This window comes from Oxyura jamaicensis, chromosome 8, assembly GCF_011077185.1.
Source record: "Oxyura jamaicensis isolate SHBP4307 breed ruddy duck chromosome 8, BPBGC_Ojam_1.0, whole genome shotgun sequence".
Lineage (NCBI taxonomy): Eukaryota > Metazoa > Chordata > Aves > Anseriformes > Anatidae > Oxyura > Oxyura jamaicensis.
The window spans coordinates 3639510-3659068 of record NC_048900.1 but is presented as its reverse complement, the minus strand read 5'-3'; the positions used below and the strand labels follow the sequence as shown (position 1 = coordinate 3659068).

Here is a 19559-nt window from a genome sequence, read left to right as displayed (position 1 = left end):
CAAGTCATTCATAAAATTAAATATCATATCCCAGCACTGACTGTACATTTTTTTTTGCCTCCTGTTAAAAAAAAAAAAAAGGTAAGAAAACCTATTTGTAGTGATAGTGAAAAACATGGTGCAGAATCTAATAGCCTCCTAGAAATAAACCAGCCTGACAGACACATCACGGACATACAAAAATCCTTTAAATCACCAGCACAAGTCTGATGGATAGAAGAGAAAATATGACAAGCTGCCTTTGGATTTTATGAACCCACATGAGATTTACAGAACACATATGGGTAACCAGGACACTGATCTTACTGCAAGCATAACTGCCATCTAATTAGTGAAATATTTTGCGTGAGAGAGAACAAGTTCTGTATATGTCCAGTTCCCTAACATCCCAAATGACACAAGCATATTATTGAGGGCAATACTCAAGTGCAACCTACTGTAGCTATTCCTGCTCAGCCAATACATACCACAGATTGCAAATGTAAATAAAAGACTGAAGAACCTAACCCTAGTTATTTTGCAAATGAGTATTTCAGTCAACTCAGACAAAGCTAACAATTGAGAAATCTCTATTTTTGGTACATATATATGTATATATGAAGCATCTTGCCAGCTAATAGTGATATAGGAGCTTTCTCTCTACGTGTGAGAGCAGAGCATATTTCATGTGCAGCCCACTGGCCATATGATTTATGGGGCCTTTTAAGAGCACCTTTTCCAATCCACTTCTGTTTAGAATGAGTCTTCAGATTTTGTACTTTGGAGAAAAGGAAAAAGCCCTGCTATCTCCAAGCCTGCAGAAGCCCCTCTCCCGCTCAGCTCACGAGCCAGTTTCTGTTCCACATTCTGTTCTCTAACAGCTGGCTTACAGAGGAATGTTACCTTTCCAATTAACTTTCTGCCAAAGAATTCAATTTTAAAGGGAGAATTTGATATGAGAGCTGTTTGGAGGAAATATTAGTCATACAGCACTGCTACAGATTTATTTCCGTATGTATTTCCACAAAAATGATAAAGCCTTCTTGAAGCTTTGAATTTGATTCCATTGTAGAATTAAACTATTTAAGATAGCGCTGCATAATTCAAAAGTAAAAGTGAATGTGCTGAAGAAAGAAAATTTTATAATAGGGGCTTAATGTATGAGAAGTCAGCATTATCGGGATCTTTCTAATCATAATTTCAGTTGTTAAAGCACCAGGGACTCCATCAGTACAGACACTATATTCTGATTCAATTACATTATGCATTTAAAAAGTGGTGGTTTACAGCATCCATTAGACTTGTTATTACCCTTGTGCCATACTCAATTGACCAAAGGAAAAAAGCTCTCTCCTAAGGGAGGTGAAAATGAAATAGTGTATTCAGTGTAATGCATTAATAGGTACTCCCCAAGAGAAGTTTCAGTTCATTTCCTCCAGAGATGAGTATTCCTACAAAATGCATCAAAATAAACACCATGCCTCATTACCCCTTTGTATTGTTCAGACCCCATATATAAATGCATAACATTGATTAATGAAAATAAATTACAACATCCAGTGACTCACAGTAAGTGACTCCAAAAGCTCAGCAGGACTAACAACAAGAACAAAGAAAAAAAACCACCTTGAATAAAACAGATTCACCAGGAATCTAATCCAAGCCTCATCCATAATATCCAGCCTGCCATTTTTCTGTTAATCTTGAGCCTCAGCCATAAAATAAAACATTGCCATTCTTAGCATCACAACTGATGGTAATAGCCATGAGATGCTTAAATCAGGTCAGACTGACGAGATGCTATTTGCTGTTCTTACTGAATGCAGGATCCCAGATTCACAGCTCCCCAGTTTAGCCGTCAACTTAACTCTGATCTACAATACAGAGCTTCTGTTTTAAAACAGCCAAAAAAACAAATCTGTTCCCAAATTCCATACAAGATTTTTAAGCATCTGCAATCTCTTCTACCAGCAGCTGCTGTACTGAAGCCTATTCTACTAAGTATTCAGAGCACTACTGATCTCCAAATTAGATTTGAAAATAATTTTAGAGTAATTCAACCACCAGGTTGTTGCTTTGGTGTTTGTTTTCTTTGTGTGTGCTATGTAGGTCACTACTGTTAGGATAACTACAGTATCAATTCAGCAATAGGTCACTTTATTTACCAAATAAATGCATTGTTCTGCTTTTCAAACCTAACTCAGTTGATGAGAATAGGCAGGAATTTTTTCCCAATCCTGTAACAATTTGAGATGTAACATACTTCTCAAAGCTGAAATAAAGAGGTTGTGGTGCTTTGTTGTTGTTGGGTTAGTTGGTTTTTGTTAGGTTACTAACGCAATAAAGAATATATATGCTTTGAGACTTGACTGAAACATTCAATTTGGTCATTTTGAACAACTTCATTTTGATTTTCCCCTTCATTAACAAGATTTCCAAAATGTATTACATTTAAAAACAATGCTTTACTTTAACACTTTAAAAGTTGGGAATAATTCTTATCCAAATAGCTTTTTTTGTGCAGTTTTCTGTTTGGATAATGAGATTTCCAGAGGAAAAAAATCTTTATTCTATAAGTGCACAATAAATGTGACAGCTGTGGATAAAATCTCAGCTCCTTCACATTCCTGTGCTTTAGAAATAGCCTTCCTACAGAAGTCATTCTTTCTTATGAAAATATGAACAATATTACTCAGGAGGTACCCATGATCTGAAATCAATTGCTTCTGATTCAAATACAGTCAAAGCTTACTACATCTCTTACTGTTTCTCTCCCCTAGTCTGTTCCACCACATACACCACTCATTCCACAGCATTACAAACCTACTTGGTTCTGACCATCTGCTTCTCTGCTGTAGTGAATCCCTTTTAGATGCGTAACACAGCACATGGGATTTCTCTTTCAGTTTGCTCAGAAAATGCCTAGCTGAAGCACTGCCTGCTTGGCAATATCGAACACCATTTACAAACCGCAGCTACTTTTAGTGATCACTCTTGTTCCTGATTCCAAGGCATGGTCTTGATTCATTTCAAGTCTGCAACAAAATTCTTGTTGAGATAGATTAGACTAAGTGTAAATCTTAGCGTATCCCTACAACAACCCCACTCAGGTGGGGTCCTCTGCCCATACCACATCCCCACCACAATCAGTGTGGCTCTGCACAAGTTTTTGGGGTAAATGGTGTGACGCTCTCACCAAAAGTGAACGTAATTCCTCAGTATTGATACATACCGCAAATACGATATATGTGCTCTCTGCATCTTTCTGAGGCACACAGCTTGGGGCACAAAATGAACATTCTCCATTTAATGGCAGTGATGTTATACCGATTTGCATTAATTAACAATCTGAATTCTTACCTGTATAGATCTTCTACGAAATCTGGTAGGGTATTATTTTCTGTTTGAAAATATTGTTAACCATATATATCCAAAACATGGACTTGCTGGGTGATTGCAATATTATTGCACTAATACATTAACGGTGATGAAACTTCCGAGGAAAAGTATTCTCTCTAATGAGAGAGATGCATTCTCTTGTTGCAAAGAGCTGAAGGAGATCTAAAGTCCCTGATCAGCCTGAATCAAAGTGTGAGCACTTCTCACTGCTATCCACTAACCTAAGAATGATTCAGCATCTCCGTGTTAAACATTACTTGAAGCAAAATGGAGCCCATGCTGACAGACAGCGACTAGACTGTAGGGAAGGACTGACTCCGAGCAGAGGAATGAAGGGTTTTGAGGAATTTTCATTCTGTTCCTCATCCAATTTCTGTTACCGCTTCTAATTGCGCTGTCCACAAGGAAATCTCAGCTCCATTTCAGACCTTTGATGTCTTCTTTTCTAAAGTTCACAATAGACAATGGAAAAAAAATGGCTGGCTTTTATGATGACCTCCTAAGCATCCTGTGTCACTTCCTATGCTGCTTGTGCTGCACAATACACTGGATGCATGCACCAGTACCTCAGGAATACAAACTCTTTTGTGGCTTATCACTTAATTGGCAATTATAATCCTATAATTAACTACAGAAAGGGAAAAAAAAAAAAAAAAAAAAAAAAAAAAAAAAAAAAAAGCTTCAGGCAAAAAGCAGCTAGGCAATCCAAGCACAAGAAACAGACCCCAGCAGTGAGTTAGCACAGGCAGTTACTGCATCCACTCAAGCCTCCAGCCGTCGAGGGGTCCACATCAGCTAAAAGTGACAGGAGATGGTACAGCCTGATCAGGACAGGACCAACTATCAGCCACTGCTCAAAAATGGGAGAAGGCTGAAAAATCCTGACTCACCTTGTAGCTGCAAATACACTTTTGGCCCAATGGCAGTTTTATTTGATTTTAAACAATGTAGTAAAAACAGGAAAAAACTTACACTTGGAACTTTTTCACTTCAAGCCATTTTGATCAGCTGGTACCACAACACCCCTGTCTGCCCGGCAGGGCTCACCCAAACATGTACCTGAGAACGGGCACAGAGCAGAGCTGCAGCCCAGGAGGGGTTAAGCCAAGGGCTGTGCTCAGGGAAGGGCTGAATGAAAAAAAAAAAGCTGCATTATCTTCCAAGTGGGTTTGTTTTGTAAAACAAAACATTCAGGTTTTGGTTTACTGCCTACCAAAGGTCAAAAGTATTTAGCTGAAATCAGAGTGACAGATGCAAGGCAGACATTTTAGTAAAAAATCAAAGCATTTGTAATTATTGCAAATCAATTATTTGAATTAATTTTATTGTCAGGCTTTTTATTAGAGACTGCCTGCATAGCTTCAGTATAGAAAATATTTTCTGAAGATCATAAGGAAAATCATTTTTTAATTTTTCCTCAAAGTGCAAGCTTTAGATCCATCTAAAATATCCTAACACTCTATTAGAGATTTTAAAAGTATTTTATCTTCTAGAATGTAAAGCATGACAAAAATACCTACTTCCTACACAGCTCTACAACTTTCACTGCATATGGTACCTCTCACAGCATTCATCACCTTGCAAAGTTTCCTCACATGCCACCCCCGCTGATCAACTAGGTTAAAAAAAAAAAAAAAAAAAAAAAAAAAAGCACACCAGCTTTCTCAGAAGCCCAAAGTACCCAAAATACCACCTGTATAATCTCTACAGCTCCCAAAAAGCAGTAGTTCAGGGACCATTACTGAATTCCAGGGAAAAATCCAGTTCACTGCATATACTCTTGTATGTGACTGAAGTAATCAGGTATTTGATTTGATGCAGAGGACACCATATCTAAAAATAAGATGTTTGCTTTTGTGATTTTGGCTTGTTGATTTTTTTTTGTAATCCACAGCAACTTGGTGATAAAGCCTGCCATCTCCCAAAGAGCATCCAAAGACCTGAAACCTGTAATCAATTTCAAACCCAGGCTACCTCCATATTCACATAAATCATTGTCCCTCTGTGTAACACAGTCCAAATTCTGTTCCATGCTGGATTAGCACACACAGAGTGATGCATTCATCTCACCAGTGCCCTGCCAGAATCAAGCAATTATTGCAGAGAAGAGCTTGGCTCTGTCTAAATTGGTTTCTTTATTGTCCTTTTTATGGTATTCCAGTTTGTGGAGAGAATATTGAGTCCTACTTCACCATGACATGACCTTAGTGGCATAAATCATCTCTTATAATTCAGTTTTCTCTTTACATTCAGATTAGCTGTTGTATTCAACGACTGAAATCAATTTATTTGTTTTGACACATGGAGATGCAGAGTGCACCTTTCAATCCATCACTCGGGAGGATGCATTAGTGATGGCAGGAGAAGTTGCTGAGGCAGCCACCTCTCCGGTGACAAACAGCAGCATTTGGAGTTAACTGAGCTAGGGCACTGTCATTTTCCCCATCCCATAATACGAAACCATGCTGTATCAGCTCACTGTGCCAAAGCACTCATTTTGTATGCTTCTGAATGCTTTGTAATGTGTTCCTCAGCACTGACTAAATCAGCGGGTCCATCTGAGAACTTAGAAACTATGAAGTCTGCTGGCTAAACAAGAAGTAGACCATAGGAAGCCTCAGAGCCAAAACACACAATCACCCAACTGATGCCCTCCGCTTGCTGCCTCTGGGAATTACTCTCAGCTGGAGTCACACTAAAACAAACGAAGCATAATACCTAAGTAGTCACATTGCCGGACACCTCCAACACAAAAGCAGCTTTTCATTTCCATGGAAGACGAGATGCCCTAAGAATAGAAGAGCACAAACAGAAAACAATCCTCTGCACTGACAGGTGTTAGTTATGGCCAGTAGCACCTGAGCTGGAGTTTTATATTTGAGCTGCTAGATAAGTGAATAAACACATTAATAAACTGGATTTTCAGATGTCTATTTTGCTTATTTCAGAAAGTATTTACTTGCTCCCTTCAGAGAAAGGTCAACTATACCAAGATACAACAAGATGCATTTGTATCTTATTTCAACCACCAATGTCACATAATTAAACAAAGGCTCAAACGTTTACCTCTCTGCACAAGTGCTCGGGCAGCGTAACTTTGCTTTTTCTTCCAGCATTTTCCTCACATCTATAGAGGAGGAAGCTCTGCTCCCATTCTGCCCAGCAACTTTTTCTGTTTTCACCACCTGGGTAGTTCACAAAATGAAGTGTAATGACTAACACCTTGGCAGCAACCTGCAAGAGGCACCAAAACAAATCAAGTGCAGCACTGCTCACTGGTTGACAGCTGTAATGAATTAAATTGCCTATCACACTTCGATTCATTATACCTCCCATGAAAAGACTTTGATGTAAAATGAGCTATTCAAAAAGACATTCTGCATTTCCATTAATCTAGCAGAGTGAATTGTTTTCTATACTGTAAAGCTAACAACCCTTATCTGCACAGCACTGCATCACAGCATAAAGCTATAGTGCCTGCCCGACGAGGAGCTACAAAGCAGCAAAGGAGGGATCAAGATGTCACCTTCTAAGGCTGACTTAGAAGCTACCAGTCTGAAAAGTGATTCATTTGTTTAGATGCCTTCATGTACCAGCCACAATTGTGCCATTTAGCTCCTAAATGAATCCAGTATCCTTTTAGTTTCACTAATGGAAATTATACTTCCCTTCTGCAGCATTTGAATTTCAAACTGTTGCTCACTGCCACCTGCTGGATTTGGGGGAATTTTATAATGAAAATTGATTAAAGTGGATTTTTGTGCATGCTTGCATTTATCAGATCCACCAACACTGTCTTGCTGCTGTTCCAAAACTAGAAATTTTTAGGCAGTTTTTTACCATTAACTGTATACATAAAAGCTTTGACCCTCCTTGCCCCACAGATACCATTACCTGTGGAATCTGGATGAAGGTAAGAAAAGGCAAAATGTGATGAATGATGAACACACCAAGCAGGACATTGCTTTCCTGATGTCATAGAAATACAGCTAGGAAAGTAACTTGGACCAGGAGAAACTCAACGTCTTAGCAGCAGCACAGCTACTTCAGTGTAGCATTCCGTCCAGGCTGTTTAATCTTCTTGCCAACTCTGGCACCCAAAAAGTACTGCTTGCAGACCCCAAAGGTCACAAAACACCAACTGTTTAGAACTGCATCACAGCATTCTTATGAGATTGGAGGAACTCAGTTTCAGCTTCCCCCTCTTCTCCTCTCCTGCATAGTGGCTTTTAGTTTTGGTTTGGTTTTTGATTTTTTCCAGAGGAATGTGGTCAGGTTTTTGCAGTACTTTCCACTTCTTCTTTTTTATTTGAAGATATCATAGAGACGTTATTATGCATAACAAGGCATTGCTTCAGAATCAAATTACAGATAAATGCTGAGCACTGTAAAGTTACCGCAGTAGCCAATTGCAAGCCCTTTGCATACCTGCTTAGTCACGTCCAGCCCAGAGCACCTACTGTTGACAATGCTGTGGATGTTCAAAAGCGCCTGAATGAGATGGATAAGATCTGACAGCCAGAAATTCATCCAAAGCCTTATCAGCCTGTGAGGAAGGCTGCGGCCTCAACGCTTCAAAGAGATCTGGATGGTGCATGTATGTGCACTTATCTACTTTACAGCCTTAGCACATTGTCAGGATGAAGCTGAGCCAATGAAAGGGACTTTATGGCCTGACAGCCTGTCCAAATCTCAGCTGCACTTTTGCATGTCAAATCCGGTTGGCTGCTTGATGCCTTGCTATTTTAGCAAGCAGCCCAGGAATAAATGGAGCATTTAGATTAATTTAGAGCCCAGCCACAGAACTTTCCTTTCCAGAGGTGTTTTTGAGTCTATGCAAACTAAACTGGTGGAATCACACCTTATATTATTCCCTGTCTTTGGCTTTACATTTTTCTCCCCCCATCTTATTACACAGAAGTAACAGATGGCTAACTTCTCTCTGCAAGATGCCAAAGGCGACACAACGCTGGTGCAAAACTTGGCTTTCCCCCATAGCTGTTCCATTTCACTCCCTCAAATACCCTGACCCCCACCCACCGTTGTAGAGTGCTCATTGAAACCTGAGGGATTTCAGGAGTTTCTAGCAACAGCTCAACAGCACTGAACTCTAGTGCTCTTTTCAGGCTGTCAGTATGGAAAAGAAAGCAGCACTTGTCCTTACCATAGAGAAACCGAGGCATATGAGGTGAGATACTTTGCTCCTGGTATAGAGCACAGCATCAGCAGGACATCAGCTTCCCAAGATGATATTTACTTAGAACACATCTTACAGCAGCACCCAGGAGATATGACCATACATCCCTCGCTCTGGCTGTTGCTGCACAGAGGAGGAGACTGGCCTACATCTGCTCACAGAAGATTACCACAACATGCATTCATTTCTTAAAGCTGACTGAGATTCCGCCGCAAGGCAGCAAGCACACTACAGTCTGCTTTTACTCCGGTATGTAACAAAATGAAGTATTAATGTTTCATTGATTTCCCAGGCAGCGACCTTGTAACTTCAAAAATATTTTCTAGAACCTAAGATCACTGGTCAGAATTAGTAGAAACATAAAGCTGAGCCTCTCTGCCACCTGTCCCTCTAAATTGTTAGCACGCAAAAAAGAACTCAGCAAAGTGACAGCAACACCACAGAAATGAGATGGTAAATAATGAAAGTACTTGTAAAAAATAATAAATATATCTTTAACTTAACTGTATTGATGTGACAGTGCCCGGAAATCAATGTAGGAATAGAGTCTTGTGGTGCCCAAACCGTAGAAACATAAAATAAACCGACAGTTACAGGCTTGATGAGCTCAGGGGCTAAATAAAGAGCTCACAAGGTTAAAGAGATTCTTTCCATTGACTTCAGTGAGCATGCAGCTGGGCTCTAGGGCATCTGTGATGAGACAGCCACTATAGCCTCCTGGAGCACACACTCCCATCAGCTTCCTGCGCTGCCACCCTTAAAGACTGGAACAGAACAGAGCTTCAGACACCTGAATAAACCTAAAAGTGCCTGGATCTGGGTCGTATTTGGGTGCAAAAGTTCCTGTGAGAGACATAACAGTCCCAGAGGAAATTCAGCACCTAGATGCATTTAAAAACGTCAGTCTCAGTTAAAAAACAGATTTCCCACTAGAATATAACAGTTGAGGAAACTGTCAGCAACTACAAAATAAAACTCTTCATTAGCTGGTTAAGAATAGCTGAGGGTACGTTTCTTACAGTAACTCGGTCACTATTTGGAAAACACGGAGAAGTAACTACTACAGCTCCTCCCACAGAAGGTCCTACACCAGTGACACTGACTGTTCTACACCATGCCGCCCAGTTAAGAACTAACTTCCATTCCAGCAAAAGTCTTGAAAGCACGAACCAAATGACAGATTTTTCAGAGATTTTCAGAGAAAGCTGGGATGCTTCCTGGCCTAACAGACCAAAGGACTACACAGGGAACTAAAGACAGCCACTAGTGGGATTTCAAACCAGCTATAGAAGGCAAAGTTGGCAAACCAATTTATGCTGACTAAATTTCATTTTGGACCCTGATTCTTGTTTCCCTGTTAAATTAAAATCCATGTTTTCAGAAGGTTTTGAAGTGTCATCTCCCCCGCTAAATATAGCTGCTAACTTATTCAAATTTGGTAAACAAGTCAGGCATTTTGAGGGTCACAAATATAATCCAGCATTTCCATGATCTATGCCTCCACACCCTTGATGCACAGGCATCATGCCACCAATGGAAATGGGGTTATGTGTTTGTCTCAAGCAAAGAGCACATTCCTCAGCCTTTATGAGTTAGAGGGTATTTTTTATACCTTGTGATGAAACCGTAGCATTACACTCAGTTTGAATAACATCAAGTATAAAGATGCAATGACTGATGTGTTTTTGAAAAGAAAACAATTCTTCTAGAAGATATGTTTATGTATGAATATAACCAGAGATTCACAAAGCCATTGTTTTCATATGCTGCATGACTCTATTATTAATGCATGCGTATAAAAGGTTAACCAGAACTGGGAGCAGATATTTAAGTCTACAAAACCTGACAGCTTCTTCCACATTAGTAAGCTGTCTCTGTCCTCTTGTTAGGCGCTTCTCCCCTCCGTGGAACAACAGCCCACCTCTGAAGAGCACTGCTGCAGAGGGGGTGGCTGGGGAAACCAAAGGAAGAAGTGCCTTGGGGCTGAGATCTTCACTCCCACTTACCCGGTTGCTTTTGCTTCTTTATTTTGCACATCAGAAGCCCAGCTCTCCTAAGACCCTGTTCGCTGCTCTCCCCCAAGAATACCTCAGAAGCAAAATCTCTAATAGCCTGCAGCTTCTTCTCCTGCCACTTCAGTGGCCAGCTTTCCCAGAAGCACGCTGTCCTGATTGCTCCTCCGCAGCATTCCCTGCTGCACCGGAGCAGCTGAGTGTCCTGGAGGTACTGGCTAGAATACAGATACTGTGCTGTTACCACTGCAAACACACCGTAAGATGCACACACCCAGAATAAAGGCAACAAGAACAGTTAATTAAACCCTGGGGAAGAAAAAAAGTGTTATTATATGATTTTCATTTCTGTTTGATGGACAAGGGGCTGGTGCAGCCCCGACATGCTCTTTAAGTATCAACTATTATCAAACAAAAAACTCTCTGTAATCACAGCATGGTACCAAGCCACTTCACCTGTTGCTCTCACGTTTAGTATCATGCCAGATACTACTACACCTGACCGTGTGCAAGACTGCATGCATAAAAATGCCAGCTTTGGCTTCAGTGGGAACATATCTTTCTAAGTGCAGATATAGATGCACAGAAGTAGAGAAGCCTCTCCCACATGGGCTAGAGCTGTGTGTAAATGAGAGCTCAAAATGTTTTTACCAGCCTTTGTTGCTTTCTCACAGTTAGACTTGTAAGAAGCAGTCACTCATTCTTTACTGCTTGCTGTCTGAACATTTGTGGTCTTGCAAAAAAAAAAAAAAAAAAAAAAAAGGATACATTGTGCAGCAACCATGAGCATGTGTTTAATAAACACCACCAAAAGCTTACACTAAGGAAACATTAACATTCAGAATCAGTGGCAAAAGTGCAGAAAGAATAAAGCTATTGCTCCATTTCAACTGCCAAGTCTGTGACTACCTTTACCTGCAGGTCACACGTAACAGCCCAGGTCCTGCAACCTTGGTTCACAGCAGTAGCCATTTCTCTTGGGAAATGCCCTCTTGGACTTCTTGCTGAAGTCCCGATTCAGATTAAATTCCCTGACCTGAACACATGGCTTTTCTCAGAAAGCAGTTTCTGTAACATTAGAGTTGTAGCATGTGGTTCAACATTTAAAAAAAATGGAGCTTAAATTAAGGGCAGCCTTGAACACATGAATTTAGACTCCTTTGCTTTACATAGATTATGCTGCATGCCCTAAGCAATAGCTGAAGTGCTTTGCTTTCATTATAACTACTTATATTAAACCTGAGCTTCCTGGCTCCAGTTGAAATCACAGTTAATAAAATAAACTGCATATCCAAGAAGTTTTCAATAAAGAAAGTGAGAAATAAGATACTGTTAGGCACACTTTACCAGTGCAAAACCAAAGTAGGGAATAATTCTGCCTCCCCAAGAGGTTTTCAGAGCTCACCACTAACACCAGGTCTCTTGAGCCACAGAGCAGGGGTTTAAGCCCAAGGAAATCTTTGCTGATTCCTCCATTTTCACTTGTTTAATAAATCTGAGTACGTATTTGCTACAGTGAGAGGGTGGCCCAGATACTCTGAAATGAAATTAGTGTGGTAAAGTTTCATCTTGGTATTCTCACACGGAGCTGTAAAATGCACCCCTGCTCCTGTCAGCATGCACTGAGCAAGAGCGTAGGAACAGCCTCTGAGGAGCAGAACAGAAGTTCCTTTAGCTGTATCTTCTCTGCAGTGGCCAGTGATACACACCCAGAAACAACACAGAAGCGGAATAAACATGCCGTGGTACTTCCCCTGAATACTCTAACTCGCAGCAGTTCATGGTTCTGGGATTTTAATGCAGAGTACCTTGCAAGAGGCAACTTTAACTCTGCTGAATAGTGGCACTGATTGCGTGGTGTGGGAAAACAAGACTTTGACATCCTTTTAAAGTTGCAATGAGATTAATTGGAGGCAGTAGCAGAGGTGGGCTTTTTTGGTTTGTTTGGTTTTTGCCTTGCACAGCTTGCTTTTTACATTTTTATCTTGCATATTAATACTAGTGTGCAGTTACAAAGAAAAAGTGTCCTATGAGTACTGAAAGGCATTATCACCAAGTTGTATAGCTGCTTTGGAAAGTATACATTTACATATACGAAAGACGCATCACAAACATTTGGTACCAGGAACAGAAATTTTCTAGCTATAAATATAAGTGGAAGTATAATCTGTAATTAATAGTTGAGCAGAAATACAGGGTATGAGTAGTGGTTACAGAGAAACTGAAGTGCAGTCTGAAGAGGAATGGGAAGGAGGTCTGATGGCAACAGAAAGGAGGAATTATAGCTACAAGGGCTTCCAGGATGAAGCCACCCAGAATGACTCACGGAATTTTGGCATAAAACCAGTATGCAGTAATAAGTAATTTAACATAACTTTTGGCTGCAATAACAGGTCATCTAAACATGTGCCCACTGTATATTGATTAGATTATCATATATTGATTTTAAAATGCAAACTTTGCATGACAGATCATAATAAGATATGGCTCCACAGTTCAGAAAGATAAAGCTCTAAACAGTTGCAGGTTAGAATTGCAAATGCCATGATTAAATTACAAGCATATTCCAGTGCCATGTAAATAATTGCTAGAACTGAGAGACTGGCGAACCATGGAAATCATTCCATAGAGCTCTACACTAAAGAAATGGGGGTGGGAGGAGGATTTTTTTTTCCCCTGAAGAAACAGGATGTTAAACGTAATGTTAAACCTGTCTTTGAATTCTGCTTTGAATTGTTAACAACATTTTTCCAGCATAAGTCACACAATAAATAATAATTCTCCAAATCAACATTAATCTTTTCCAAATCTCCCCAGACTGCCTTTTGCCATGATACCCATCTAAAACCAAACAATGAGCAGGCAGCTGCTGTGCTATGATCCCTGTGATGCTGACGGCTCTCATCTCATTGCTTTGTTTCCCCACGTCTGGTGTATCCACCTGCTGCTTGTTTATACACAGATTATAAAGTCTCTGGGACAAGGATCATGTCTTTGTCCTATATTTGTACAACATCTGCCACCCAGTAACTGACTACAAACCAAATTACTTTCCTTCCCACTGAAGAAAAAAATGCAGACACACACTGCTGTCCAAGAAGTGAGATTTCCTCTTTTCTCTTTCGTTCTCCTAGTGACCATAAAGCAGCGGCGGAGACCATTGTTCCACATGCTAAGAAATAAGACTCCTCAAACCACTATAATTATTTTGCTCTGCGTCTCTCAGAATTCAAAAAGCTTGTAATGAAAAAGCATGGAGCCGGAGTACCATTTCCACATGAAAACAATTCTTGCAGCTAAGTCAGATGAATATTGGCTAGAATTTCAACGTCCATCATGCACCACAAAGAAAACAAAGTCACATCTCTGAACTTTGCACTTCTGAGAATAAGCCAGTCTTCACATATGTGATACTGGACACTCAGAAATAAAAGCATTGAATGAGGCCTCTGAGCCTCAGCCTTTGACACTAACCTCTTATATAGTTATCTGTATTTAGAGGGAACACAGGACTGAACTATTTTCTTGTATTATCTTATTCAAGAACACACCATCCAGAACAATTGGGCCAAGTCTGATATTCAGACTAGAGCACAGTAGTTGAAGGTAAATTACACCTGCCTCTCTAATGATCTCCCATGCTCACAGATCTTTTACCACTCTCCCACCTCGCATTTTTACTCGGCCATCGGCAGGTTTTCCAGAATGTCCCTAACAGGATGATCAGAACATGCGAAATACGGACAGGTACCAAGGTGGCAAGGGAAGGATAGCGGTATGCATAGATCGGAGAACTTCATCCGATGCAATTCAAGCTTTGTGGTGCATGTCTTGTTTACAAGTAGATTCTTCATACACATATATATCCTACTTCTGCATGATCTTCTGCTCCTTCGTCAGGTACTTTAAACTGTTATCCCATAGCAGCGTATCATTTTTCAGGCCTCCCTTTCAGAACTTGTTATTCTACATTAGAACATAGGCAGTGAGGGGCTGTGCGCCAAGTGACAGACTCCAGTCCTTCTCTTCAGTTACACACAACTGAAGATCTACTCAATCTCTCACCACTAATCACTGAGCATCAATATAAGCTTTTTACACAGATAATGAACGTGAAAAAGGTACTGAACAGACATTAAGTGGCCCTCAAAATGCCTGCCCAGGCAATCACACGCCCAGAAGATTATCACACCCCAAAATTCAATCCCCCGAGTGAAGTCCAAGTTACTAGCTCCATTTTCCCAAGGAATGGATTAAGATAATCCTTAAAATAATTGCATATACCAGAAAAGAAACAGCTTATACAACGGGAGTTAAACATGCATTTGATGCATTTTTCACAATGGAAGTTTTTCTTCAGCTTTTTCTTCTTTGGTACACCAGTAGCAAACTACCACTACCAGACAAGCCTTTCTGAAGGGATGTACACTGAATTTCAACAGACTGGCTACTTCAGACGAGGAAAAAAAAAAAGGGGGGGGGCGGGGGGACACATTTCCCCAGAGACATTCCCTTTCTTCTATATTTAAGGCACCCAGACTCCAGGGATCTCAGCAGAGGTAGCACAAGGCTGAACTGATTTCATACCCAATACAGAGTAACAGTACCGCGAGGGATACATTTTCTTGGGGGTTTTGGTGTCAACACATCTCCACACCCAGAAGCCTGGTAGTTAATGCCTTAGCTGTGATGGATCCCTGCACTTTACATCATGCAAGTTTGCAATGACCCTATAAAATTACTTTCCATCCCTCTAAAGTTTCAGTGGCAAGAAATATTTCTGACATATAACCGAGGGCCTGGCAGCAGGTCTAATGATACAGTGTTAGATTTAAAATGCTGCAGTTATCAGTCAGCCGCGTTCCAGAGCGGGTCATGCATAGCAAACAACTGCTTTATTAGCTTGATGGAATGTGCAGCGTGTATGAAGTGACAGAATGCAGCTACAGAGTAAGAGCCCAAAACTCTATGCAAAATACATCATCATGGCCCAAATAATGTGTGCCATTCACAGTAATACCAGAGATCCATCCTGACTAGGGCATGGCAGGAACAGTAAACACTTGAGAAGTGCCAGCTAGGAAGCCGATTTTGTCTTATTTCTTCGGGTGAAAAGAAGAAATGGAACTAGGAGGAAGTTAACATTTTCCTGCAAGCTGCAAAGCATAATACAATTGAGGTTATTTATCAGAATAAATTAGCAGGCATATCAGTGATTTGTTCCCCAATTCACACCCTAGCTGTCCTCATCCCTTCCATAAGGAGACTGAAGTACTCCTCCCGACATCACCAGCCAAGCAGCCATCTTTTTATTATTCAAAAGGCAGAAAACAGTTAAGAAAGCAAAAGAAATGTAGTCTATTTAAGGATATAATAGAGAACAATTAGAAGCAAGGGGCTTCCTTTACTGACAAGCAACGAACTAAAATTCACTGCTAGGCTACCAGTGTGCAAGCCAGACGGCGTATTAAATGTGGCAATGATGAGCGTTTATGGGGTGATCTGCCTCTGTAGACAGTCCTGGCACTTAGCATGCCCTCCAGGCAATTTGCTATAGATTTCTATTAATGCTGTTACAAATACTGCAGGGAATATGGTAAATGCTGGGAGGCTTTTAATCACAATTCTCTCATTCATTGAAGAAAAAAGAATGAGAAGTAATCAAATACCAGCAATAGTTCCAGTATATATTATATATATATTTATATTGATATATTTATAATCAATAAAACTTGAAGTTGTCTCACTTGATATCTGATGAATCCAGCTAAAGTATTCTAGAATAAGATTTTTACAGTCTAATATTCTGCTTATTATATTTCTGTATATAGATGCTAATCCTATTATCCTTGAAGGGAAATGGCAAGTTTATTATCCCTTATGCGTGACCTAAATGGTGGAATTTCACTATTAAGATATTATGAAGATATCAAGGAAACATTCAAAACACATCATCTTCTGCCTTCAGGATATCCTACATTGAAATATGCCATGCTAAAAATTCATTTTCCTCTTGCTTAGTATTAAAATGTTATTTCAAGTTCAAGACAGAACTTGTTTCATCAGCAGCCATACAAGATGATAATTTTTGCACCCTGCTCTTCCTTGCATCAGCACACCTGCATGGCTGGGCTCAGTGTAGACATAAATAAAATGACTGCAGCAATACAGAGACAGGGAGCAATCCTCCAGGCCAAAACAGGGGTCACCACAGAAGTGACGTTAGCTGTAATTAGGAAATGCATCGGCACCAAGGGTAGAATCATAGCACATTATCCACAGCATCTGATGAAATTTTTTCTTCTCTGGCAGGCAAAATTATCTAAATAATAGAGCTGATACACTGTGACTCTCAATGCTTTATCAATGTATTTGGAGAAAAAAACACCACTCATAAAACCAAGGAACACACCAGAGTGAAATAACTACAATTTGCAGTCCCTAACTGCATCTCTAAAAGCTGCACTAAAAGAAACAGTTCTGAGTAACAACTACGTAATTGCCAGAAATGACACAGATGAATACTGGTGACAAATGATATAAATTATTGATACTTTAGAATTCTGTTATATGTTCTTCACTATAAGGATATTTTAAAGCATTCTGTATAAAAGTTTGTTATGGGATGAGTCAGCATGTTAGCACAGATGTTAGTATCACGTTAGGTCTTTAACAAATTCATGCTTGCAACCTTATTTTTAATCTGGCACTTTTCTAGCAATGTGTTGGCATACCTTAAAAGAACCACAAAGATCAACAGTAACATGAAGCTCTATAAAAGCACTTTAATCATTTCCAAACAGCCTTAAAAACAGTCTTTCAGCACTTGCATTTGTTGTGACATAAGTTAGTGGTGCACAGATTTCATATCCCCATGCACTCAGAATGCACACAGTATACAAACATCAATACCATTTGTAGACGTAGAACTAAAAAGGATTTAATGAGCAGAATCTGGTTATACAAAGCAATGCTATCAAGTTAGGAGCCAATTTCCAGCCTTGCTTATTTTTCTACAGTGCCTTGAAACTGATTGTAAACTTATGTTCCTATGAACAAGTCAGCCAGACCTCAAATTTTAAACATTTGGGAGTTTCATGATCTCCCTCTTCACAGGTCCCAACACTACTTCCTTTATCTTTCCCTCATCACTCTAACCTGTATGTCAATTCTTTTCTCAGCCTCCTGCTGTTCTGAAACTCCAGCTTCAGACAAGGGTCTCAGCGAACACCCTGCTCCTGCTCTATTGCACCGACTGGTGCTTTGCCCGAAGTGGCCCCACCTGAGCACTCATCAGGGGCATACTCACCAAATAAGCTCTAGGCAACCTGTTTGGACACCATCAGTGTTTTGCTTGCACAGGAAGGCTGTGTCTAATAGAAGTAGAGCTATCAAAAAGTGTAAATTCACTTACTGATATGGTAGGGAAAAATGAGTATAGATTCTAGAGCTAAGGGCTTTGCTGCTGCTTTTCTTTGACTTACATACCTATACCACTTCTGCGGTTCATAGACCTGGAACGGGCTCCACACAAACTCCTGGAGCAGTTTAAAACATTATAGCTGGCTTTGTGCAATTGCAGAAACCGGCTCCATGGACTGTCAGAGCAACTGAGGGTTGTCACTTCCAAATGCTGCCTGAGCCACACACCCAGCTTGGAGGAACCAGCACCATAAAGACACAGCATGGAGGTCACCGGTTCTCTACATGAAGATGGGTATACTAGACGTTTCGTGGGCCAAACTCAAACCTTGGCCTTATCTCATAAACACACAGTAGACTAGATTGGAAAAAAAAAAAAAAAAAAAAGTGTCTATATTAATAGCCAAGATAAATATTTTCAAGTGTAGGTTGTAAAGCTAGGCAACTCCATCTGCACTGACTTGAAATAACCAGCCTGAATTTCTAAAGTGCTGAGAACCATCTGCTCTTATTGGCCTCAGTTGTTTTTGAAAAATAAACTGCTTAATTAGATGCTTTGGCATGGACCTAATTGGCTAACTTCTGACTCCAACACTAAAAACACTTTTTCCTGAAAGACTAAAAGTTTTAAAAAAATCTCTGAAGTGGAATGATCTAATCTAAAAGTGCTTGCACTCACCATTTGGCGTTCTGTATATATTCATTCATATGGAGGATACTGAGATAATTATGTGTCCTGGAGTAAATATAAAAACTAAATTGTTCATCTTTCTCCACTAATTCTAAAATATAGACCTTTACATATAAAAATGATGAATAATTTCCCCCCCTCCAAGCAGGGAACAGCACCAAAATGAAGTTTTAAAGTGCTCCTTGCCAGAACTATCTGCATCATACTGAAATATGCACACCTGAAAATAACATCTCAGACTTGTGTTATTCTGAACATGCCTGCATCCCAAACGAAGGGCAATGCAGAGAAATCTAAACTAGAAGTACTAGCTGGGACACGCACGCTGTGCAGTGAAACATCACATTGCCTTATACTACTATGCTGCACCCAAGCTAAGCTCTGCCATCAGTCCAGGTTTACTGGCTTTGGTACCGTCTCATTCTGTTATGGCCACACCAGTTATGTTATGCTTTGCTGACATGAATACGTATCTGTTTTCTTCTGGCAGGAATTAACTCAGATTTGCAATAAAACTAACAAAATGAGAAATGAAACCAAGTGTCAGAAGAGAAGAGTTTTAAACATGCAGTAAAATGTTTTCCTGAATGATTTCCTGTAGTACTACACCTTTTTTAAGTACACATACATGTCCAAAGTGTTTTTTTGTTTGTTTTTCTAATGCTACTACAAGTTCTACAAGTTTGAAGATGTTTGAGCTCTGATTTGGAGCTGCTACCACTTGTTACATGGAAAGGTCAGAACCACTGTCTATCTAGAGCACCTTTTAAACTGTTATGAGAGAGGTCAGGCACTACGTGTAGTCTCCACACAACCCAGTAAAAAGCTCTAAGACCCTTGCACATCTGCTCTTTCACTG

General features: G+C 40.0%; 2 long non-coding RNA genes across 2 annotated transcripts in view; both read right to left on the bottom strand.

Annotated features, from left to right (window-relative positions):
- Positions 1-4698: 4698 nt before the first annotated feature.
- On the bottom strand, positions 4699-7151 carry LOC118170853. Its single transcript, XR_004752895.1, has 2 exons — positions 6445-7151; positions 4699-6073 (listed from the first exon to the last, which is right to left on the bottom strand). It is a non-coding gene; the product is annotated as an uncharacterized LOC118170853 (long non-coding RNA).
- A 1362-nt stretch (positions 7152-8513) lies between these two features.
- Positions 8514-19559, bottom strand: part of LOC118170852 — a 49148-nt gene continuing 38102 nt past the window's right edge. Inside the window, exon 4 of the long non-coding RNA XR_004752894.1 lies at positions 8514-9339. This is a non-coding gene — a long non-coding RNA (uncharacterized LOC118170852). The remainder of the gene's footprint in view (positions 9340-19559) is intronic.